Genomic DNA, 24,829 nt, shown 5'->3' with positions numbered 1-24,829 from the left:
CTGCAAAGAAGAAATGCACACTGCAAAGAAAGCTACAAATTGGTGGGAAAATAATTCAGTGGTGCCAAAGCACACACAAAACAAAATCACACCTTTGGGTTGTGACAATGCAGAACAGCTCCACGGAGATACCTGGGTGCCTGTGCTGCTGCTGGTGAGACTGAAGTATCCAGGGTTATGGTTGCTTTTATGTTATAGCCCAGGGGCTCATATTTAGATTCAAAGATGTTAGGGTCGGAAGGGACCTCAATAGATCATCGAGTCCGACCCCCTGCATAGGCAGCAAAGAGTGCTGGGTTTAGATGACTCCAGCTAGATGCCTATCTAACCTCCTCTTGAAGACCCCCAGGGCAGGGGAGAGCACCACTTCCTTTGGGAGCCCATTCCAGACTTTGGCTACTCTTAACCGTGAAGAAGTTCTTCCTGATGTCCAGTCTAAATCTGCTCTCTGCTAGCTTACGGCCATTATTTCCTGTAACCCCTGGGGGTGCCTTGGTGAGTAAAGCCTCACCTCTGGACCCTCTCCAGGTTATCCACATCCCTCTTGAAGTGTGGCGCCCAAAACTGCACACAGTATTCCAACTGTGGTCTGACCAGCGCCCGATAGAGGGGAAGTATCACCTCCTTGGATCTGTTCGTCATGCATCTGCTGATGAATGATAAAGTGCCATTTGCTTTTCTGATGGCTTCGTCACACTGCCGACTCATGTTCATCTTGGAGTCCACTAGGACTCCAAGATCCCTTTCCGCTTCCGTGCCACCAAGCAGGTCATTTCCTAGGCAGTAGGTATGCTGGACGTTTTTCCTCCCTAGGTGCAGCACTTTGCATTTCTCCTTGTTGAATTGCATTCTGTTGTTTTCTGCCCACTTGTCCAACCTGTCCAGGTCTGCTTGTAGCTGTATGTTGTTATTTATGTTTCTGCTTTTAATCTGGTGGACTGGACTGAGACTATTGGGGAGGAGGAGGCCTCAACAGGGCACACTAACTACCATGCAGAGCCCCAGTGCCAGAGGAAGCAGCAACAGGGGGTGAGGAGACTGTGACAGGGGGTGAAAGGGTACTGTTACTGAGGTTAAGGGTCCAGTGACAACAAGAGACTGAACTAAACTGAGGCCTCATCATTAAAGACAATGTCTACCTACCATCTGTGAGGCATGGGGCGTGGTAAAGGGGTGGTTCTGGAGCTATGCACCTAGCTCCTAAGGCTTGGGGTGTCCTGCGAGGCACTTACTTAGAGCAGAACCCAGCAAGGGGTCTAAGAACCAACACTGTTTAGTGGGGTCCACCAGGACTGACTGCATAGCACCTTGAGGGCAGCCTCCCTATCTATCATCTATTATCTTAACCATCAAGACATGGCAGGTGAGAATAGAAGGTGCCCATAGGGTAAAGCTGGCAAGATCACAGGGCCCTAGGGGCACCATGGCCGTCCCTAGGGACCCCACCCCATGACAGTCTTCAACTCAAGTTCTATACTTTGAGAGGTATCATTTCATTTAATCACTTTTAACAAAACTTAAGATATTTAAGGTTATATATTCTAGTCATGGATTTTTATAGTGGATATAGTGGGTCCATCTTTAAATGAGAAAACATGAAAACCTATGTATTGTACATTACATGTAATACCACCAAGATGACATACTGGCTCTACTGGCCACATCCATACATGTGGCATCTGCAGTTCGTGGCACCATAAATAGCACGTATTGCACATTAAACCATGTGCAACACTGCTAATTTGCAGCATGGGGGCAAAATATCCCAGTAGCAACCCCCTCCTCCCCTGGAAAAAAAAGCGCAAACCATGTGAAAATAGTGTGCGCTGGGACAAATGTGGAGATGGGGGAGCAGGCAGCCCTGGGCTGAGTACTCCCCTGTTTCCGTGTGAAGGCTCCACTTGGTTGGAGCACATGCCGCTCCCCAGCTGGCTGCTATGCCCCAGTCAGCACCCTGTGCAGCACACGGAACCTGGCTGGAACAGCACGCCAGAAACTAGGAGGAGCTAGGCACAGGCAGTTTACCCATATTGCAACAAAGTGCATGTGCAGGGACATGCACTGTGACACAAAGTGGCAGCACAAATTTGTGCTGCTAGAAGCACATGCCCTGCTCATCTGGACAAAGCCTACATGTTCAAATGAAGTCCCCATGGTATCCAAACATTTAAATGAAGTATACACTAGAAAAATAAGGCAGAAAAAGTAATTTATATTTGGTATCTGGAGTTGACTTTATTCTATAACAATAAAGCATATAAAACTATCTAGCATACATTTTCTGCATATTAAAATTGTTCACTTTAATCCTTTTCCATTTTGGGATGCTCATTTTTACATCAATAAAAATAAAGGAAGAAATAATACTGTGTTGAAAAGGTTGATAATTTTAGGCTTTACAAGTGTAGTAAAAAGATTTCTAATGTAAGTGTAAACATAAAACTTGTCTTCAGTGTTCTTGTGGGCTCATATAATATATATGTATGAGTAGGTAGGTAAACTGATAAGAATATAATTACACTATTTTTACATATCTAAGTCAATGGCATTCTGATTACACACTTCTTTTGCCATAAATCAAAATCCTCCTCCACTACTACATCTTTTAAATGAATTTTATGACATATTGTTCATTTGAGATCTGCAAGCCATCTTGCAGAGCATACAAAATCATATTTATAAAATTGTCAATAGAAATCTGGATTGCACCACCTATTCCATTGCATTTCAAGGATAAGTGATATAGATTTAAATAATGGCAATGACTCAGTGATTATAAAAATCTGATTTTTAACAAACCATATATTCCAACATAGGGCACATTCATTTTCTGACACCTACGAGGTTCACAACCCTTGCATAAAATTCCTAGAAACATAATAAATGTATCTATTGGAATTAGCATCTTTTAATATGCATAATATGAAATTTCATATCTATCTTGGACTTCATTTCAAGTTTCCTAAAAATTGCAATGAGTTTTTAAACCCAAAGCCCCATGGTTTTAAAGCCCTTGGCACATGTTCAATAATTAATGGTGTGGTGGGATTAGATCCCTGATTTCAACAACTGCCCCTCCTGCCCTGTCACAAGTGCATGGCAGGATGTGCAATTGTTGGGATTGGGGATCAGATCCCAATCATGCCATTACTACTTGCCAGTGCAGGGGGAGTTCAGGATCATAATCCCAGGCTGGCAAATTGAAAGAGGCAGGCTGGCAGATCCAGATTGTCAGCTCATGCCCTGGAACTGCAGTGGGGACTCGAACTAGCTTGGAAGTAGTGGGAGCTGAAGGGCTTCCTTTGCTGAGGACTTTATACCCTCCAAAAAGCCTCTGATCCCCCATAGCCCAGACAGACCTGACAGACATGGTGTTTAAAGTCTCCAGTGGGGAAGCCAGAGAATGAGGAGCCGCTACCTGCTGTCTAGGTCTGAGAGCCCAGGGAGTTTAGAAAGCGTACCTGCAGCCCCGCTGTAGGCATACCCTTTAAAGTTCCCTATGCCCCCGGACCTATGGTGCAGGGCACAGGCAGCTGGAAGCTCCTGGCTCCCCATGCCCCATGCTGTGAAGTTGTACCTGCAGCTGGGGAGTGGAGCCACTTTCATGGGGGTCCCAGGAACATGTGGCTGGGTTACTACTTGTGACACAATTAACACCTTAATCACATCTCAAATGTAATATGTACATGGACCCTTAGTTAAGAACAAACAGGATTTCTAGATCATGTGAAAAAATAAATCCTGATGTGATTTCCTCCCATTGTGTAATTCTATCGATTTAAAATGAGATTATGCATTTATTGAGACAGGGTCTACTTTTTTCAAGTACTAGGAAAGGGCTTAATACACATCAGGTACCCCATAAAGAAACAACAAACAACCTGATGCATTCCCCTCATCAGGTGAGTGGATGAGGGGGCAGGGGAAGATGACTTCCTTACTTCTTGCAACCTAAAAAATAGAGATGACAAGTGCAAGTCTATCCCTCTGGCCAACCAGAAATTCCCATGCTCGAAGTACAACATCAAGTCAACACTGGATGACTGGTCAGGAGGGGAAAAGATTCCTTGTATATGTCTTGATGGCCATGGGAAGATTCTGCTACCTGGCCACCAGCATTATGGGGTGTCCCAGGAGAGAAAAACAAACACACAGGAAGAGAAGAATAAGAAAAGATTACTTACCTTTAACAGGAGCCACGATGCAACAGGAACCAAAGGAAAAACCCACGCGGCTCATTAGCCACGCCTTTATTCAGCTGAGGCTGGCCAGTGACATCATGAGGGAGCCCCACACAACGGGGATAAAAGAAATGGACGGACGAGGGAATGGGGGAGAGAGGAAGGACCCGGGAAGTGCAGGGACGCCAGGCTCCTTCCGGGATTATCTCCAGGAAGAAGGAGTGGTGAACAAGAAGCCACAGGAGGCTCCTGACGCTTGCCGAACCTTGAGAGCGTGAGAACCAGCTACTAACGCTGAAAGTGAGAGGGAAGTGGCTCTGCCTGCTGGCAGAGGTACCAGCAGCGGAGAGGACACCAGATGTCACATGGGAATTGCCTCCACAGGTGGGAGTGGTGTGGGTCGGAGGGAGGAGGAGAAGCCTTGCCCGGAGAATGAGCCACAGCGGAGGCAGCCGGAGAGACAGCACAGCACTCCGGGATCCCTCCTGAGGGAGAGGGAGATCTGGCCACCTACAGGGGAACGGAGCAGGTTCCAAATAAGAATGCTGTAGGGAGCAGAGGAACAAGATAGTCCAGGGCTGTAGAGGCAAGGGAAAAAGGAGAAAATAGAAAAGAAAACCCGGGAAGGGGTTCGCTCCTAGCCAAGGGGTAGAGAGAGCTTGGAACCTAGGGTCTCTGAGGTAAGAGGCCTGGGAAGGGAGTTGTTGGGTTTTTTTTAATGGTTAATTTTAGTTTCCCCGACTGAAGGGGTTGAGGAGAAAAGGGGTCAAGAAAGGGGAGAGGAGGTGCATAATTCAGTACATGGCTCGTTGTGTTGAGGGCAGGACTAAGTTTCTCCCAGGTTAGCACAGGCCCACGAGTAAGGCAGACAAAAACGACCGTCAGACCCAGAAGGCAGTATCCGAAGAGGAGTGTTGACCCGTGAGGCTCTGCGGTAGTGGAGGAAGAGGTACTGGGTCGCAAACTTGGGACAACTCATCGAGGCGGCGTGAGAATGGGGTGTAGGGGTGGTGGAGCCCTGCTAGTGACTGCCGGGACCCTGCGCCATGGAAGACTCTGGGCTAGCCACTTCCCCACCACTAGGAAACATTCAAGTCGTGGCAGGAGGGATAGGGGAAGGCTTCCCACGGAGGGAACATCAGCACGGCATTTTCCGGGAAGGCTACAGGGAGAACACCTTTCCGTGCACGAGCCAAGGTAGCACGTGACCGGTTATTCGAGACCTGGCGGTCACATGGGGGCAAAAGAGGATGTGGCAGACTGCATAGAGATTGGCACTGCCTCTACAATATTGCTATTCAATCTGGTGAGGGAAGATTGCCAGATAGTACACCTCTATAAAGATCTGTCTGAATGTGAGGGCTTCCTTCCCCTTTCCTTCTTGCCAAAAGAGTCCACATGTAAAAAATTAAAAAAACACCCCTCTCCCCAATGGTAATTACATGGTAATCAGGAGTACAGGACAATTTTCCAAGAAGACAAAGGATCAATGTAATGGAAACAAGCAATTAAGAAAGATTATCTGTCATGTCCTCCAAGAACAATCACCCATGCCTCCACTAACTCCTGATTCAGGTAACAGCATTCTATTTACATACAATAAAATGGAGAAGTAGAAACAAATGTATAATATGAATTTTCATATTCATTCACACATGCATGGCAGGACACAATATCATTGGGATTAGCGATCGAATCCCAATCGCACCATTACTGCTACTTTTTGTCTATTTTTTATGAACCAAGAATGTAGATCCTTTTGTCTCCTTTCCCAGTTATGGTCATCTTCAGAAAATAGAATTATTGGAATTATAAAAACCACCATGCCAAAATGTTTTGTATTCTGCTAGGTTATCTTATATAGACACATTTTGTATGGGACTTAAATGTAAACATATTTTCTCCCATTAAATTAATGTAGCAGTTGACACACACACAGAATAGCAGAAAAAAAATCTTGAAAAATAGTGTCCAAATATCGTACAAGATAACATCATAACATGAGCACGTTTTTGTAGTTTCCAGTGGTCTCACAATATGTACAATAGCACATGGTTCTCAGCGCTGCTTATCATGCTTGGAAGTAAGTCAAGGTAAGGAATTTATTCTCTCGCTGCTTCAAAAAGGAAGAATTTGTTTCAAGCTACAAAGTGAAATAATTTTGGACTGGCACCAGTTTAAAATAGATGAGTGAACTCAAACGGTTTGTGATTTTACAAAATAAGATCAAGGATGCTTAGAGTTTTCTTGTGTTTTAAATTTAAAACTTCTTTTTATTTCTGGAAAAAAATGTTTTAATTAACATATTTTATACAATGTATGTAAAATATGTATCATATTCTCAGAGCTCAACTAATCAAGGGTTCAGCCACTGCACAGTTATTTGCACCTTAGAAATATCATAGGCAGATAATATTCTGGATTTAGTTCTACAGAAACACCATAGCTTAAAATGCACAGAAATTTAATATGAAAAAGCACAGTGTGCATTGGTGAAATGTAGTACTCTGAGGACATTAGATCCATTGCTTGGAATATTTGCTATGCTCATGCATAAGAGAGAACTATTTACTAGTATTTACATAACACAATCAACCTCAGGTTTACTTTAAAAAGTAGTTATTGCCCCAGGAAACAGTTCTGGAGCCACAAGCTTAGCCTAGAGTCAACTGGAAGTTTGAACAATTCACAGACTTGTTTTCATAACAACCATTTCCATTAATATTGAAACAACTGGACAAACATAATTTTTAAAGCTTAGTGGTGAGACGTACATCTCCCCACCTGGGCTGCATACACATTTTTATAGGAGTGGCTAATACATCACAGGATGCTGCAGCCCCTTGCAAAATTGCCTTAGATATTTTGACCAATTAAGTTGAACATCTATTGGGTTAAAAGGTCTTTTACAAATATTTTCCTACATATTCTAGCTAACAAATCTCTGTATTTAATTCTTTTTTCCTTTCTTGTCTTTATCTGTCCCCTTAGAGCAGTTTTAACAAACTGGAAACCCACTTTGTTCTCTTGTTGGTCTTATTTTTATTTCCAGAGTGCACCGGCAATGCACCTCTTTAACCAGTCACTGGCTTTCTGGTGCATCTTTCAAAATTAAATATGGCACTTTGAAATAAACTCCCATTTTTTAAATAACGTGTTCAGATATAGCCTTTCTGAACACCTTAAGTGGTGTGTGTCCTTAACTCCAGTATCTGACTAATTAAGAAATAACAGGTACCTACATGCACTCCAGGATATGGAGCATGCTCGAAATTGATTTCTCAAGAGGAAATGGACCCAACCCACTAGTAATACCTGTTTTGCTACACAATTTTTTCTTTTGATTAAAACAGTCTATTTACTCCACGAGGGCCTGAAGCACCGTGACACACATCAACTGTTACATTAACACATAGTATGTAATATACCATGCTATTTCTACTGTATCACAGTAATATGTATTGTGTAATATAGCAAGCTCTCTAACTTCCTACTCCAGAGTATGTTGCAGATGTGTCTCAGCAACTTAAAGGCTTCCAGTTACTTACAAGCTAAACAGCTTGTTTTGGCTCGGAGTGCTGTCTCCTCCACATGGGACTGCTTTGATCTTTTTTTATTATATGAATGCGATTATATTCATTTTATGGGATCAACAGGGACTGCAAACAGAACATGTTAATCCCACTGTGAGCAACAGTGTAAGAAGCTACTTTTAATAGTTTGATTGAAGGACTGAAAACATATTTAATATGGTTTTTGAAATAGGAATATATACCATGGCTGTTAAATACATTTTCTGTAAAATACATCTTAATATAGCCAGCAGATATCCTGCATTATTAAACACTATTATTTTTTTTTACAGCATTAAATGTTATTTTAAATCTCACACTTTGTTGTTCTTCTCACTTTACAAGTCATTCAAAAGAATAGAAAAGAATTTGCAAAATAACTGTATCATTTTGAATTAAACAGTCCTTCATTTTAAATCCAACATTACAGCATAAAACAGCCCACAGATGCACCAACCTGTACTGAGATCCTTTCAGAACACAAAGGAATATCAAGTTCAGGATATCAGTTGGGAGGTAACTAAAGAACATGAACTGTAGCAGAAGGTTTTGTTGGCAATTCATTAAGCTGCGTCTTCCATTACAAGTCAGTATCCACATCATCATGCTCAGGTACTGATTGGTTCTATGATGCTGGGCATACTGGCTTTCAGATGATTTTCAAACCCAGAGCCCTATTTATTCATTTATAGCCATTTAAACTTTCATTGCACTCTTGCTAGATGGAACTGATTTTCATTAATAAACTAACTGTCGTTTATCAGTTTGCAAAGCACCATGAGTACCTTACAACTTGTGTTATTGTGCATGGAATGCAAAAGGATCATGTGATTGTATGGAATAAAACTTGAAAAGCTTTTCCTACATATATAGGAACTTTTAAATGCACTAGGAACAACCATAATCTTCTGACTTCTCTGTTTAAACTGAAAAACGTTGATGGGCACTCTCAAAACCTTCATTTGAATGAACATTTTAAATTTAGAGAGACACAAGATTGTATTGTACAGTGGCGATGTGATAGCTTAGGTTGGCAAATGGTTTTGTCCCAAAATAAACAGCTCACAAGAATTACTCTGATCATCTATCTCTTTACTTTGGCAACATATGAGCCAGCTCCCTAAATATAGATTTTGTTTTGTGTAAATTGGTGTACTCTTGCAGCGTGGTGTCCATTAAAAAGCCATATTCTGGTCTGCAACTCCATATATGCTAATTTGATTCTTAACCCCTCTTAGTTACATGACCCTCTTTCTAACATAGGAAAGTGTTGGATCCAGGGAACACCCTTGCAGAAAGCTTATGCTACATTAAGTTTGTATTCATCTATTGTGTAAGGAGAAGGTTTAAAAACACTAGAGCATTGTATGTTTTTTCCCAGGCCAGTACTTTTCCAAAACACACTCCCGGGGAGCTCAGAAAAGCTGTACTACTTTATTTTCTCTACAAAACACAGCATACCAACATAGAACTGTGTTTAAGAAATTCTAAAAGTCTGTTATATATTAATTAAGAAACTTAATTTTGATGCTTCTCTTACAGTTTGTTATATAAACAAACTATACTTTATTATTTTTTTAAAATGTCATAAAATACATCTATGATTTAGTTAGTTTAGGTGTGAATCTACCCTGCCTTTTGCCTGTCATAAAATGCTTGTCATTACCCAAACTGAACTTTTGATCCCCTTTACCTCCTCCTTGTCATATTTCTGTCACCATTGGTGACGGAATGAGAGAGGAGATTTTCAAAAGCTGTGCGTGTGTGTTAGAGTCACAGGTGATGTTCAGATTATGGGGCTGGGAAGACGATGATGTAGGAGAATTTCAAAAAGCACAAATGGTAGTTTGGTACCTATGGTTTCTGGGAGGGAAGTATGAATTTACGCACCTAACTGCTATCTGAATCGTTGAAGTACTTGCCATCATTTTCTTCCCAGTCACCCAGAACCATAATCTTTGACTATGCCTGCTTTACTGAAGGACACAAGCAAGCAATGTCTAAATCACCCCATTTCTACCTATACAAACATCGCCAGAGTCTCTCTAGACAGAAAATGTTCATGCTAAGGCTCACATTACCTGCATATACATATTTTATAGTGATGAAACCTCACATCTCGTCTTTCTCTAATAATGTCAGCCACTTCGCACCTCTCATATATGTTAAAAATGCTACTGCTCAGATCAGCTTCCAGACACCTCACTGGAATACAATTGCCTTTTGCATTCCTGTTCTGACTCTCCCAACTCTACTGCCACACAGATAACCTGCTTGGCTTAGACATTATGGCTCTTCATTATTTAGCACTGTGATACTCAACTAGGGTACTGCAGCATCCTGGGGTTCCATGAAACCCTTGCTAGGGTGCTATGGGGATACTGCACAATATTAGCACTATTAGGTATGCAAACACCTGGGCTAGGGACAGAAATTACACATTAATTGGTATAAGTGATCAGAAACCAGTTCAAATTTGTAACACAACAGGAGTTCAATGCACATACACTACTTTCAAAATGGCTGAAACCAACTTAAGATAAACCTGAATGGATGTAGTATCAGACTGAACTGATTTAAGTTAAATTGGTTTACTGAACTTCTGTCTCAGATCCCCTCCAAATTCAAGTTAACTCACAGTCCTCCAGCATGCTAGGATGCTTTGCAGCTCCCATCAACCCCCCCCGCCCTCCCCGGCAAGTTGGGCAGGTTAGCTTGTGCCCAAACTGTTTGGTCCAGTCAAGCAGGAAGTGCCTGCCCCCCTCCCCCCGCCCCTTTCTGGTCTGGGCTACTGCAGGCACATGGCTGCATTTTTGGAATCGAAAGTGAATGTTCACTTGCTTGTTTGTTGGTTCAGTCTACGTAGCTCAAACTAACTTGTGAATGTTGAACTGATTCAGCCTCAGGCTTTTTGACTGCCTATATTTAGCCCTACACATGATTTACACAATAAATCCAGTGACTTCAAGCAGGAATCCATTCAGATACATTCTGATCTCTTTCTGAATTCTTTGTGACACAGGAATCTCTTTATTATTTTTCTGTAGTCAGAAAATGGGTGATAGGTAGTAGGTGGCATTTTCCAAATGATGTCTTGAGTCTAAGAAGATTAAGAACCACTGATTTAGTCTCAACTCTCAATCAGGTGGTCTTGCTTATCATATTAAGCTTCATTTTTACTATTGATGATGAGAGCCTCTGTCTACTTCTCCACCACTCACTTCTGCACTGCTCCCCATGTTAAGTCATCAAGACATCCTTTGTCCTTTTCTATATCTCTTGAAACTTAACTTTGCAGCTATGATACCCACAAAGAACCTCAATCTAGAATCAGCCAGTGAAGTGCCAAAGCCTTTTCTGTTAAATTATGTTTATTCTGTTATCTCACCTTTTCCCCCCCCCCTCCTTTTCACCCCCCCCCAACTGTTTTTCTATTTGGTCTAGCAACTGCATCTTCTCTGGCACGACACCAAACTTTGGGGCAAAGCATCCACACCAGAAGACAGGCGGGTGATCCAGGCTGACCTGGACAGGCTCAGCAAGTGGGCGGACGAGAATCTGATGGTGTTCAACGCCGATAAATGCAAGGTTCTCCACCTTGGGGAAAAAAACCCTGCAGCATCCTTATAGGCTCGGCAGTGCTATGTTGGCTAGCACTATGGAAGAAAGAGACTTGGGGGTCATCATTGACCACAAGATGAACATGAGCCTGCAATGCGATGCTGCGGCTAGTAAAGCGACCAAAACACTGGCTTGCATCCATAGATGCTTCTCAAGCAAATCCCGGGACGTCATTCTCCCCCTGTACTCGGCCTTAGTGAGGCCGCAGCTGGAGTACTGCGTCCAGTTTTGGGCTCCACAATTCAAAAAGGATGTGGAGAAGCTTGAGAGAGTCCAGAGAAGAGCCACGCACATGATCAGAGGTCAGGGAAGCAGACCCTATGATGACAGGCTGAGAGTCCTGGGGCTTTAGCCTGGAAAAGCGCAGGCTCAGAGGTGATCTGATGGCCACCTACAAGTTTATCAGGGGTGACCACCAGTATCTGGGGGAACGTTTGTTCACCAGAGCGCCCCAAGGGATGACGAGGTCGAATGGTCACAAACTACTACAAGATTGTTTCAGGCTGGACATAAGGAAGAATTTCTTTACTGTCTGAGCCCCCAAGGTCTGGAACAGCCTGCCGCCAGAGGTGGTTCAAGCGCCTTCATTGAACACCTTCAAGACGAAACCGGATGCTTATCTTGCTGGGATCCTATGACCCCAGCTGACTTCCTGCCCTTTGGGCAGGGGGCTGGACTCGATGATCTTCCGAGGTCCCTTGCAGCCCTAATGTCTATGAAATCTATGAAATAAAGTAGGTAGTTCTCTTTGTTAGCTGTCTGTATAATAAATAGTGTAACGGTACACTGCTCTTTGACTAGGGCTCCTACTAGCTACTGTAGTGCTAAAACTGGAAAAAATTGTAATTAAGCACAGTTTTTCTAGTTTCAAGAACACATACAGTTAATAAGACAATATCTTGATAAGGTTATTCCAGATTTGCATAGATGCAAAGGGGGTAATTTTATACAGTATAATTACTGTATTTACTCAAACAGAAGATGACTGCTGGACACCGAGGCTGTCTGGGCCTATGTGTAGTATTCAAATGACTAAATTATAGTATCAGTGCCCTTTTGCACAAGAATGTAAACTCATGGCTGGGATCACCTGAAACATAACAATACAGTTAATCTCATCTCTGAGTTTGGTATCAAGTACATCCCATGCCCAACTACTCTAAATTGATTATGACTAAGTTCCCCTTTCAATGTGATTGCCTCTTCCTTGTTATCAGATCCCTCACCAATCTAGGTATCTGTACCAGTTGGAAAATATTTTGGGTTCCGCCCTGTTATCACAACAACCTATACAGTGCCTTACAATTCAAGGTCTAAGGTGCTCAAGTCAAGTAATCAAGTTCTACTGCAATTAAATCAAGTAGTATACCTCCAGGTTAGGGTGTTGGGCTCGAGCAATCAAGCCACACTATAGTTAAGAAAATGACAAACCTCCAGAGCAATCAAGGAATTTTGTGCATGTCAATTTTACCCACAAAAACCAGAGATGGATCCAAAAGGCTAACATTTACTCCACAAGCAAAGGACAATGACCTCCACATTGTCAGCTTTGTCTGGACCCTGATCTTTAACCAATCAAGAAAAATACCCTTTGAAGAATGAGTGTAAGAGAAGGATGGAGCTGGCAGCAAGGGGTGCTGATCTCAGAAGGGAAACACCACCCTGACCCATCATAACCTGCGCCCAGCTGACCACCCTCGGTGATGGATCCATACCTGGTGAGAGGCTGCAAAGATCAGAACTGCTTCCTTGCCCATGCTGGTGAGGAAAACCACTATTACAGCTAGAAATATACTAGACTTGATTATAGCTTGTTTTGTTTGTAGATTGCAATAGCCTACCTGTCATTTTCCTACATAGCTCGTTGCTTAGTTAATAGAGCCTTTCTGTTGATTACTGATGGACGTGCCGTGTCAGTCTTCCTAAGCACTAAGTACCCCATTGTTAATTGCAACAAATTGGAGGCACCTCTGGGATCTTAGTGCAGACTGACTGCAGAAACATTTGCAACCTTGTAACTTTGTACCTGTTTGCTATGCTTGTTGTGAGCGAGTGTCTAGGGCAGAGGTAGGCAACGTTTTTTGGCCAGAGTGCCAAAAAACCCACAATGCCTACCTTGGAAGGTGCCAGAGTGCTGACATGCCAGAGCCTGGAGCAGCTGTTTGCAGCCTCCCAGGTGCAGCTGGCCCATGGAGCCCTGTCTGCTTGCAGCAGGGCTTGCAGCCTCTCAGGCGCCTGCTGGGAGCGTGGCTGGCAGCAGCTGCTTAGAGCCTGGGTTGGCAGTGGTGTGCTGAGCAAAATGACCTTGCATGCCATGCTCTGCACATGTGCCGGGGGTTGCTGACCCCTGGTCTAAGGAAATAAAAGGCAGTGTTTGTGAGGCTTTGCTTTTGGATAAGAAGCTAGTATCTGGAGTGCGAGGTCGCTCCCTGCCCTCAGATACAGTCCGAGTATTTTAGTTCTGTGCGAAAGGGTAGCAACCTACATTCAGAAGCTCTATCCAACCCCAAATTTGGAGGAGGATAGGTGCAACTTAGAAAAAGTTACTGAGGAAGCTGATAAAATTTGCTGTACCATGGCAATACCTATTGACTCAGTCATGGGGACTGTACTTAAAGAATTTGTGCAAAAGGAAAAATTAATAGAAGGTCCTTGGGAAACCGAAAAATGTAATGGCACCACGGCATGGGAAAATTTGTGTTCCCAATGGGAAAACCTTGCCATGGCAGTTAAGACCAAGCTTGGAAAAATGGATAAGTAAAGAGCACTGATACAGGGTTTATTTCAAGTTTGTCATGCCCTGCATCAGGAAGTTGTTCAATTACAAACCAAAGTTACCAATCAGGAAACAGAGATTGTAACTGCCAGAAAGGAGGCAGAGACTTTACAATCCAAAACTGCAAACCAAGATGATGAAATCATTGCTGTTAAAAAGGAGGTAGAGCATTGGAAATCTAATGCACAAATGCTGACTGCCCAAAACCTAAGCCTCACTGGTACTGCAAAAGTTGAAGGGGAAAAACAAAAATTAGCAGAGAGGGTTAGAGAGCTAGAAACTCGGATAGATCTTTGGAGGTCAAAGGCAGAAAAAGTAGAAATGGGGATAAGGCAAGTACTGGAACAGAGCTGTCAGATAAAACAGAATGGGGCAGATCACACTAAGTGTAACCAGCAGATTACTGCCATCAAGCAGGAGCTAAAGAGCTCTTGGGGAATCATAGCAGTAGTCCACCGTGAAGTCATGCAAAGTTTTAATAGGAACACCTTAGAATCATGCCCACCACCATATAGTCTAGATCCCCCAGCTTCTGTGTGTCCTGTAATTACAGATCATAAAACCCACCACCACCAGTTTCTCTCACCCCCCTAGTCTCAGATGTGCTTCCCTCTGCTCCTCCTGTAACAGATGGGAATGCCCCTATAGCCCCTGTTGTTACTTATACCACCCAAATATATGATGCAAGCAATACCATGACAGGCACGCACTCTCGAATGGAAAACTCTCCTCTTTTCTCCTGCCCAAGCAGTCACTCGTGCTAAGACTACGGGGCCCCTAAATAGCTCCACAGTTATGAACTGGGTTACCATCATCCACACTATGCCCACATTCCATTATCAATTTGATTTGCCTAACCTGCTCAGGGAATCCATGAGCCCTTCAGATTATGCTGGACTTCCTAATGAAATTAAATTTCCCACTGAAGATGAAGAGACAGAAATCCTACAGCAATTAATTATTTCTGCCCAGGAGATACTATGCTGGGATTATTCTATGTTGAAAAGGAACAACCAGGGGAGCACCCAAGATCCTTTATTAACAAAAAGAAATTATTAGCAAAACTGTCTGGATTTATTGCTCCCTCAGCTCAAGGACAGTATTTCTGTCCAGTATTTCTGATGCCATTGAGTTCAAAACGGCTATAAAACACTCTCTAAATAACGAAATGAAGTTGGTGGCCATTAATTTTCCAGAAAGCATTTCTCTAAGTAAAATGATTACCAGGCTCTGTGATGCTCATAGTGCATCCTCTGTCTTAACAAGCAATCAAAAGCCTAAAGGAAAGGTTGCTGCCTACCATGGTGGTTGCGGTCGTGGATACAGCCATCCAAATGTCCAAGATGGGTCAAGTAGCCCCTTTGCTCTCTGCTTCCCACCACCCTTTTCCCCTGGCAGTGCTTTCTCCCTCTTCTTACTGTCAGACTCCACTCTTGTTGAGCACATAGAAGTGAGGAGTAAATTTGAAAACAATAACTCTAAAGTTAAATATGGTTGTTATAATTTGCATATAGTACCCATACACTTAGCTCATCCAGAATGGATGCAAACTACCTTTTTTGAACCTGCTGCAAGTTTTAGCATAGGTACTCCATAAACAAACTTTTGAGTAACACTTTGGCACCTAGTTATATGTAGCATAAACTTTTTTTTTGGCAACATTATATATTTCTATATATATAAATAAACACACACACATATACCTCTACGGATTCATTTGGTGACTGATATGGTTTAGTTCACAGTCCAAATACAAATCTACAGTTGCACCATTGTCATTCCCGTTAGTGCACCCGTGTGCCCATTGCCATTTTCTTGAACTGTTATAATCATGTAAAACCACCTGTTTCCTCTACCCTCCCCACCATGTAATCCCTCCATTTTCCTTCCCAGTCCTTATCCACATAGTCTTCATCATCCTCTTCCTCCCTGCTGTCCTTTACACTTACTTCTTCTTCATTGTTATCATTTTCCTCTTCCTCATCATTGTCTTCATTTTCTCTGGGGGTCTCATTTCTGAACAGTCTGTGCCAGTCTTTTCTCTTCCATGTGTCCTCTGCTGTCTTCTCCATTTTCTTTTGTCTTCCTGTAGGACATCTGTAGTTCATTCACTCAGACTGTGATGCAGTCCTTGGCTGGGAGGCTTGTCCACCTGTACACGAGCAGGTTCGTGGTCTTCTACAGGGAATTCCTATACCAGGATAGGAACTGGTCAAAGCTCCTGTTGGGGCTCCCTGATGCTTGGTTAGGTGTCCAAACAGCACTGCCTCTCCAGTCAGGTTCTTGACCCCTCTCACCATCATGACTACTCTCCTCCACATCTCCCTGGTATATGGGCATTTCCAAAGGAGGTGGTTGATTGGTTCCTCTTTTCATGGGCAGGTTTGCCTGGGACAGTTTGATTGGCCTTTCTGCCCCTCTCAGCACCTGCACAGAGAGTGCCTGGTGGGCTACTTGCCAGTTCAGGTCCCCACATTCCTTCTGCAGGTTCTTGAGTAAAATATGTTCCCACATGCCCTGAAATTTGTTGCCAGATAGTACCCTCCATGGGTGACAGTATGTCCTTTGACCTCACCACCTCCTGCATTTTAGAGAGGGTTTTCAGGGTTGCTAGGTTCTTATTGCGTAACTTGTACTTGTTCCAGAAGTTCTCCAAGACAATGTTGAACCACGGCAGCTCCAAGGTCCATGGGTACAGGTTAGGCAATGTGTATACCACCTGGTACCACAGTAGGTGCCCTAGAAAATATCTCATAAAGCCTGCTGTTTTGGATTCTGCTCTGGCTGCCAGTTTGGAGATCTGGCTCATGTACTTGGGCCAGAGGAACAGCAGGAAATCTGGCATCTGGTCTGTTTAGTCTTGTACAGCACACTTCTCACAACCTTCTCCCATCTGGAGCCCCAGAAGAAGATGGACATGGCCCTCTGGACTCTAAGGATGGTTTGTTCTGAGTGGGGCAGGGAGATCAATGTGGTTACAGAAGCCCTAGAAGCAACACTGCCCTGGTGAGCACCACGCCCCCCTGAGATCAATATTTCCAATTCTATAGTCTCTGTTTGACCTTGACCTTGGTCTTCTCCCATGCTTTCTGGTCTGTTAGGTCTGAGTTAAACTCTACCCCAAAGATCTTTACTCCGTTGTGGGGGATAGACACCCATAGGGCAGACAGGTACACATGCTAATTACCCCCATGCATGACTGGAATTGAGTGTTCTTGTCACAAGGCCTAAGGTGCTCCAAAAATGTAAATGCAGATGAGGTGCAGGGCAATCTGGTTTGGCTTCACTTCATGCGCCAGGCTGAGAGAGGATGTGACAGAGGGATTCTTGGTGAACTGTTTGGGGCTCTGTTTTGTGATGTTTGCCAGCTATTTAAGCTTGGCAAAGAAACAGAAATCATTGGAAATGGGAAAGAAAGGTGCTGCTCAGCTGTGGGAGTGAAGAGGAAGTCAAAATGTATTCAAAGAGCTGGCAGTGAGGGACACTGCATTTAATGGGCACTGCCATGTCTTATTCAGGTGGGCTATTCTGGTGGTAGGTTTCCATTAGGTTCCCATCAGTATATCACTTCTCAGCCTCTTGTGAGCTCAGATCAAGCACAGCAGCCTTGGTTGATAACCCAAGAGGCAGGAACAGAGAGTGGCAAGGTGGCAGCTGCCATGAATGGTGGTGAGGTGAGAGCAGAGACCAAAGATCGGAGGAGAGAAGACACCAGATGGAGTGGAGTCATAAATATGGAGATTCAGACCAAGAGCTGGAATTGGATTGGCAGCTGGTGCAGTGATGCATGAAGATGAAAGCAAAAGCAGCTGAAACTGCACAGGGAAGAGCAAGCGAGAAGAAGAGCAATGGGGAGAAGATGGAGAGCATCCAGACTGGGGAAAGCTACAGCAGGAAGCAGAGAGCTGAAGAAGAATGGAGAGGAGTCGGACAATAGAATCTGGAAAAGGGAGGCGAGTGAAGGCAGGATGAAAAGGACAAGGAACCCAGAGAGACTTTGAGGCTCAGGGTATGTGTGACAATGACTAGGGAGAAGGCAAAAGAGAGATGGATCACAGAGAGGTATGACTTTTTTGACTGGATTTTGATCAATATTTTGAAAGTGAACCTCAAATACTTACAATACATGATGGCCTACCCAAACGTGAGGTCATGGGGTTTCACCTTCTGGCACAGAGGGGCCTATAAGCAGTTCTGGAGAAACTACAAGAAAATGGAGGAGAAGGAAGACCTGCAAGGACTGATTTTTGCCATTGAACAAAAGTCAAGGAAGCAAGCAATCATTGTCAAACTGTATTAGGACATCCTTGAGGAAATGGATGTGGAGAGATGGTTGGAGAGGAGAGTCCACAGAGTACTGTTTGTGGAAAAAGTGAGAGAGAAAAATGTGTGGACTTGGGTGTTTGGGGCATGAGTGATTCTAAGGGAGGAGAAGGGGAGCCTGGGAGAGGTGTGGCACCTGCAAATGTGGGCAGGAAGGGCATTTGGCAGCCTAACCATTTGCTACCATTGTGGTGGAAGAGGGCACAGAGCCCATGTATGCCAGAAAGTGCTGAAATGTGGGATGTCAGAAGGAAGGGCACATGCAAAACAGGTGCCCAGATTCTTTATCTAACAGATGGGTGAAAAGGGGTGAAATGAGGGTGGTGGTAGCAGCACAGCAACTAGAGGAGGAGAGGGAAGAGGAAGAGGGATATGGAAGCATGAGCATGGAAACAGAAGTAGAGAAAGAAATCCCGGAGATTGACTGAGAAGAAAGTTCTGCTTTAGGGAAAGGGAAAGGGGAAGAACCATGGGTAGGGAAAAGGCTGTCACGATCACAGAAGAAGAAAACAAGGGAAGACAAAGGGGGAGAAGTGATGCTGGGGGGAATAGTACATTGGAAATAGAGACAGAAGGGTCTGCTGAGCTGGAAGGAAGTAGTGCAGGGGGAGGGGACAGCAGCAGCCTCTCTCACTATAGAAGCCCTGGAGAACCTAGTGAGAGTGACAGAGAGGAGGAAGAGGGGTGGGAAAGAGGGACTGACAGAGAGGAGGAAGAGGGGAGGGAAAGGGAGACTGATCATCAGCAGTGTCGTGGATGACCCGTAAAACAAGAGAGATGAGGACCAGTGGCTTCCACCTTTTCTTTATCATGGTGTTATGTGTTGTAACTTTAAATAAGAGAAGTTTATTGACAAGGAAGAGATAGGACTGGATGGCAGCAACTTTAAAGTCTATCGATGTGGACATAATGTCTCAACAAGATTGTGGAATACTGTGGGGAAACAAATATAAATATCTGGAGAAGAGATGTGGTTTGGGGTGGTCATGGTGGGCAGGGACAAATGTGAACAAGGGGCAGGGGTGATGGTGTTAATTAAAAACCCGGGGGGTTAAAGTCAAGCAAGTGAAAGTGTTAGCAGAAGGAAGAATGCAGAGGGTGTTGTTGGAGACAAAAGAGATGGAGGTAGAGTTGTTTAATGTATACGCACCCACAAAAAGGGAGGGGAGGGCGGCTTTATTCCGGAGGTTGGAAATGTACACAGTAGGGGGAAGACACAGAGTCATAGTTGGTTAATTCAACTGCCTAACTGAGAAAGGAGATGTGGGGGAGAGGGAGTTAGACAGTTGCTCAAAGATGTTAAAGACAATTATCAAGGAAGAAGTTTTCAAGGATGTGTGGGCAGGAGAGAAAGTACATAGGAAAGTGGAGTCAGGAGGAAGAAACATTTCAAGGATAGATTTTGTTTTCCACTCTTGGAAGGAATGCACAAGAAAGAGATACAAGATGTGGATTTTAGTGACCATTGAGTGCTACAGGTAGAGATAGGAATGGGGGGATGGAAAGGGAAAGGGAAACGCCTCTGGAAATTGAACATTAGGCTGCTTCACAATGGAAAAATGTGAAAGGAGTTTATGGAGGAGTACAAGGAATGGAGAACCTTAAAGAATTGTTATAAAAGCAGGTGGGAATGGTGGTGTATAATTAAGAGAACAAGCATATTTTTCATGAACATTGGGAAGAGAGGGGTGATGGACAAGATGAGGGAGCTGAAAAGGAGGCAGGAGAGGGTGCAATGCTTCATTGTGGAAGCAGGAGGGAGGTGAAGGATAAACTGGAAGAGGCAAAGTTGGAGGTGGAGGAATGGTTTAAAGAGAAAAGATATTCCTAGTGAAAGCTCCTTGGTTGGTGGAAGGGTAAGAATGGAACTCATACTTTGCAGCAAGAGTCAGAAAAGCAAAGGGAGAGGTGGAAAGCCTGCCTGAGGCCCCACTCACCCCAAACCCTGCTCCTGCCCTGCTCCCTCCCTCACCGCGAGGGCCTCAATCTGCCCCCCACCCAAAAATGGTGAGGGAGGGAGTGGGGCTGGAGAATTGAGACTCCCCACAGTGCAAGAGGGAGTGGAGCAGGGGCAAATCATTCACCTTGCACTGTGGGGATTGTTCCACAACCCAGCCTGGCTGAGACCCCATTCACCATAAATGGGGCCCCAGCCGGGCCAGGTCATGGGAAAATCAGAGCCTGGCAGCTCCTCCACAGCTGCGGTGCAGTGCCCCCCCCCACCGATCTTTGCACGGGGCAAGGGTGGGCCACAGCTGAAAAGCACACACCAACTGCTGAAACTTCCTTAGCCTGACGAAGGGTTTTTGAACCCGAAAGCTTGCTTAATAATTGTTTTCCAACTATTTAAGTTGGTCTAATAAAAGATATCAGATTCACCCAAAGTACCTTGTCTGCCTATGTCCTTAGACCAACACGGCTACAACCCACACCCCTGAAAAATGTTTGAGAACTTTTAAAGGAAACAAGTCACCAGGAAAGGATGGACTCCCAGGTGAATTTTATGTGAAATTCTGGCCGTGGATGGGAAACCATTGGTTGAAAGTATTCAGAAAGATAACGGAAGAAAGAAAGATTGGGAAGGGTTTTGCAGATGGAGTAGTTTCATAGTTGGTAGGGTCAGAAGGGACCTGAGCAGATCATCAAGTCTGCCCCCCTGCCATGGCAGGAAAGAGTACTGGGGTCAAACGACCCCAGCAAGGTGCTCATCCAGCCTCCTTTTAAAGACCCCCAGGGTAGAAGCCAGCACCACTTCTCTTGGAAGTTGGTTCCAGATCCTAGCCACCCTGACAGTGAAGTAGCGCTTCCTGATATCTAGCCTGAATCTACCCTCTGCCAGCTTGTGACCGTTATTTCTTGTCACTCCTGGTAGTGCTCGGGGGAACAGGGACTCTCCCAATGCCTGCTGTTCCCCCCAACTAGTTTGTAAACAGCCACGAGATCCCCCCTCAGCCTTCTCTTGGGGAGGCTGAACAGGTTCAGGTCCTGTAGCTTCTCCGCGTAGGGCCTGCCCTGCTGACCCCTGATCATGTGGGGGACCCTCTCCATGTTGTCCACATCCCTTTTGAAGTGCAGCGCCCAGAACTGGATGCAGTACTCCAACCGCGGCCTGACCAGCGTTGCATAGAGGGAGAGGATCACCTCCTTGGATCTGCTTGAGATGCATCTGTGGATCCATGACAAGGTACGGTTGGCCTTCCTGACCGCATCCCCACACTGTCGGCCCATGTTCATTTTGGCATCAATAATGACTCCAAGATCTTTTTCTGCCTCTGCACTAACGAGAAGGGAGTTCCCCAGCCTGTAGGTATGCTGCTGGTTCTTCCTCCCCAGGTGCAGTACCTTGCATTTGTCAGTGTTGAAACCCATCCTTGTTCTCATCTGCCCACCCCTGTAAGCTGTCCAGGTCTGATTGCAGCCTATTCCTCCCTTCTAGCGTGCCCACTTCTCCCCACATCTTAGTGTCACCTGTGAATTTGAACAGGGTGCTTTTTACCCCCTCATCCAAGTCACGGATGAAGATGTTGAACAGCGTGGGCCTGAGGACCAACCCCTGGGGGACTCCACTGCCCACATCCCTCCAGGTTGAATAAGACCCGTACACCACCACACTCTGGGTGCGGCCCTCCAGCCAATTTGTGACCCATCTGTGTAGGCATCGACGCCACAGTCTCCGTTTTTTAATGAGAATGAGGTGAGAGACAGTGTTGAAGGCCTTCCTAAAGTCCAGAAAGACTATGTCCACCGCGACACCTGCGTCCAAGGATTTTGTGACCTGGTCATAGAAGGCCACCAGGTTGGTCTGACAGGACCTGCCTCTAATGAGCCTAGAATGCCTCTATTCTTATACAGTGGTGCTACTGTATAAGAAGAGAGATCAAGAATGCCTCAAGACCCAGAGTCCAATCATGTTATTGAATACAGACTATAAAATCCTGGTAAAAGCCATGGCAATACGAATGAAAAGTGTTCTGGATCAGGTCATACAAGAGGACCAAACGTGTACAGTAGAAGGGAGAAGAATCATACAAGCACACTGGGTTTTGAGAGGTGCGCTGACAGATAGAAAAAGGAACATGGTGCTAGCAAATTTTGATCTTGAGAAAGCATATGACAGGGTAACATATGAGTTTTTGTTTGAGATGCTGCTGAAATTAAAAAAAAAAAAAAGTAGGTTTCCATCAGCATTTTTGCCCAATGTACATTATGTGTTTTATAGTCATGCTGAGTGTTGGCTACACTTAATCAACATTATACTTGGTTTTCATTGATGTGTACATGCTGCTTTTGACAGTTGTTTAATGATAGACAATGATAAACAATAGTGAGACTTCCTTGTATGCGATTATAAAATGAAGGGCTTCCCCTTATGCCAACTGGGGGGAAAAGAATCTCATCTTGTATTCAAGTAAATATGGTATATTACAAATGAATTACACTACCATATTACTCTGAATTACACTACCATAAATCTAAGACAACAGTGAATCGATCTAAATATTTTCAAAGGAAAGAGAGACTTTAGCTAATTTTACAGCTGTTTTAGGTGAAATATTTAATCAATTTCAAATTCTTTTGACATCATCTTTTTGACATTTAAAATATATTTTTTCTTTTTTTCCTAAATAAAAATTCAACCAAGCAACTTCTTTTCTAGGGAAATGCTGAGTGAACATGGTGCCTCCCTTTCAAGTTTCATATTAAAACCTTTAATCAGAAACACAGCATTCTTATAGTTCACTAGTAGCAAACAGAAACTTCACAAAAAATTCTACCACCCATAACTCCTATCCCCCCAAAAACAGACAAATAAATAAAAACTTATTCAATACCATAATTCCAACTTACTTATATTAAGCTGGGGTTTTTTTAATTACATATAACAGTGATCTCATCTTTTAAAAATATATAAACTGTTTCATGCTGAAGAGACTAAAAGTCACAGAAAAGACAGAATAAAAATAAACTCTTACAGATCATTAATCTTGCTTTGGTTGAAGTTAGATTAAACATTTAGGAGTGATGATGAAAAGAAGGATTCAGGGTAAAGTGAGAGAATAAACAACGGACTAAGGTATGATGTGGGCCATTTAACTTAAACATGTTCTTTAAATTTTCTAGAAAATTAACTAATGTATAAGCAGATGACTAGGGAATAAATGGTGATGTGGAGTGGCATTAAAGTTTTATCAGTGTGAGATTTTCCTTGGTCACGTTACATGACTGATTATACCCATTCTGGGAAATCAAGTACTTTTAATTGGCTTTGAAAATCTCAAGAAACGTCACCATATAGAATGTAAGGTTTTTAGAACAGAACCTATTTTTCTCCCTATAATATACAGTGTTGAACAAAGTGAAGTCCCAGTCCTGATGGAGCTTTTGTGTGGTATAACAATACAGATAAGACAATATGATATACTTTTAATAGAATACTAATAATTTTCCATACTATCATACCCAGACTTTATAAACTTTAGAAAGCTACAGGAAGTGTTGTTACTGTTTAAGAGTAATTGAGGAAATATATTTCTGTATACATATACAGTTTTCCCAGTAGTGGAAGGTGTACATGAATAGAAGGAAAGACTATATAGGAAAGCCCTGCACTTACATCCTCAACACAGGCCTGAAGACTAGCTAAATTATCACAATAAATTGCTCAGGTACTTGCTTTTAAAAATGACCATTACAATTCTGATTCTGAACCATCTTTATTTATACAAGGTAAACTCTATACATGTAAACTCTATGCACACGAAGGTAGGAGAAGTTGTCCTGAATTTAACTCTCCCTTAGGGTCAACCTCATAGAATCACAGAATCATATCATAGAAGTAGGGTCAGAAGGGACCTTGTAGATCTTCAAGTCCGACCCCCTGCCTGGGCAGGAGGAAAACTGGGCTCAAATGACCCCAGCCAGGTAAGCATCAAGCCTCTTCTTAAAGACCCCCAGGGTAGGAGCCAGCACCACTTCCCTTGGAAGTTGGTTCCAGATCCTAGTCACCCTAACTGTGAAGTAGTTCCTATGGATGTCTAATCTAAACCTACTCTCCAACAACTTGTGGCCGTTATTCCTTGTTATCCTGGGGGGCACTAGGGGAAACAAGGTCTCCCCCAACCCCTTCTGGTCCCCCCTAGTGAGTTTATAGACGGTCACAAGGTCCCCCCCTCAGCCTTCTCTTGTGAAGGCTGAACAGGTTCAGGTCACGTAGCCTCTCATTGTAGGGTCTGCCCTCCTGTCCCCGGATCATGTGGGTGGGCCCTCCTCTGGACCCTCTCAATGTTGTCCACATCCCTCTTGAAGTGGGGTGCCCAGAACTGGACACAGTACTCCAGCTGTGGCCTGACCAGTGT

The 24,829-nt window shown here is 43.8% G+C and overlaps 1 protein-coding gene across 2 annotated transcripts in view; it reads right to left on the bottom strand.

Moving 5' to 3' along the window:
- The window catches only part of ATG7 (autophagy related 7), a 316,197-nt gene that overhangs the window by 17,872 nt on the left and 273,496 nt on the right, over nucleotides 1-24,829 (bottom strand). The window lies entirely within an intron of this gene.

The sequence above is a fragment of the Alligator sinensis genome, unplaced genomic scaffold (genome assembly GCF_000455745.1).
Source record: "Alligator sinensis unplaced genomic scaffold, ASM45574v1 scaffold1224_1, whole genome shotgun sequence".
Taxonomy (NCBI): Eukaryota; Metazoa; Chordata; order Crocodylia; family Alligatoridae; genus Alligator; species Alligator sinensis.
This window is presented reverse-complemented; position numbering and strand designations above follow the sequence as displayed.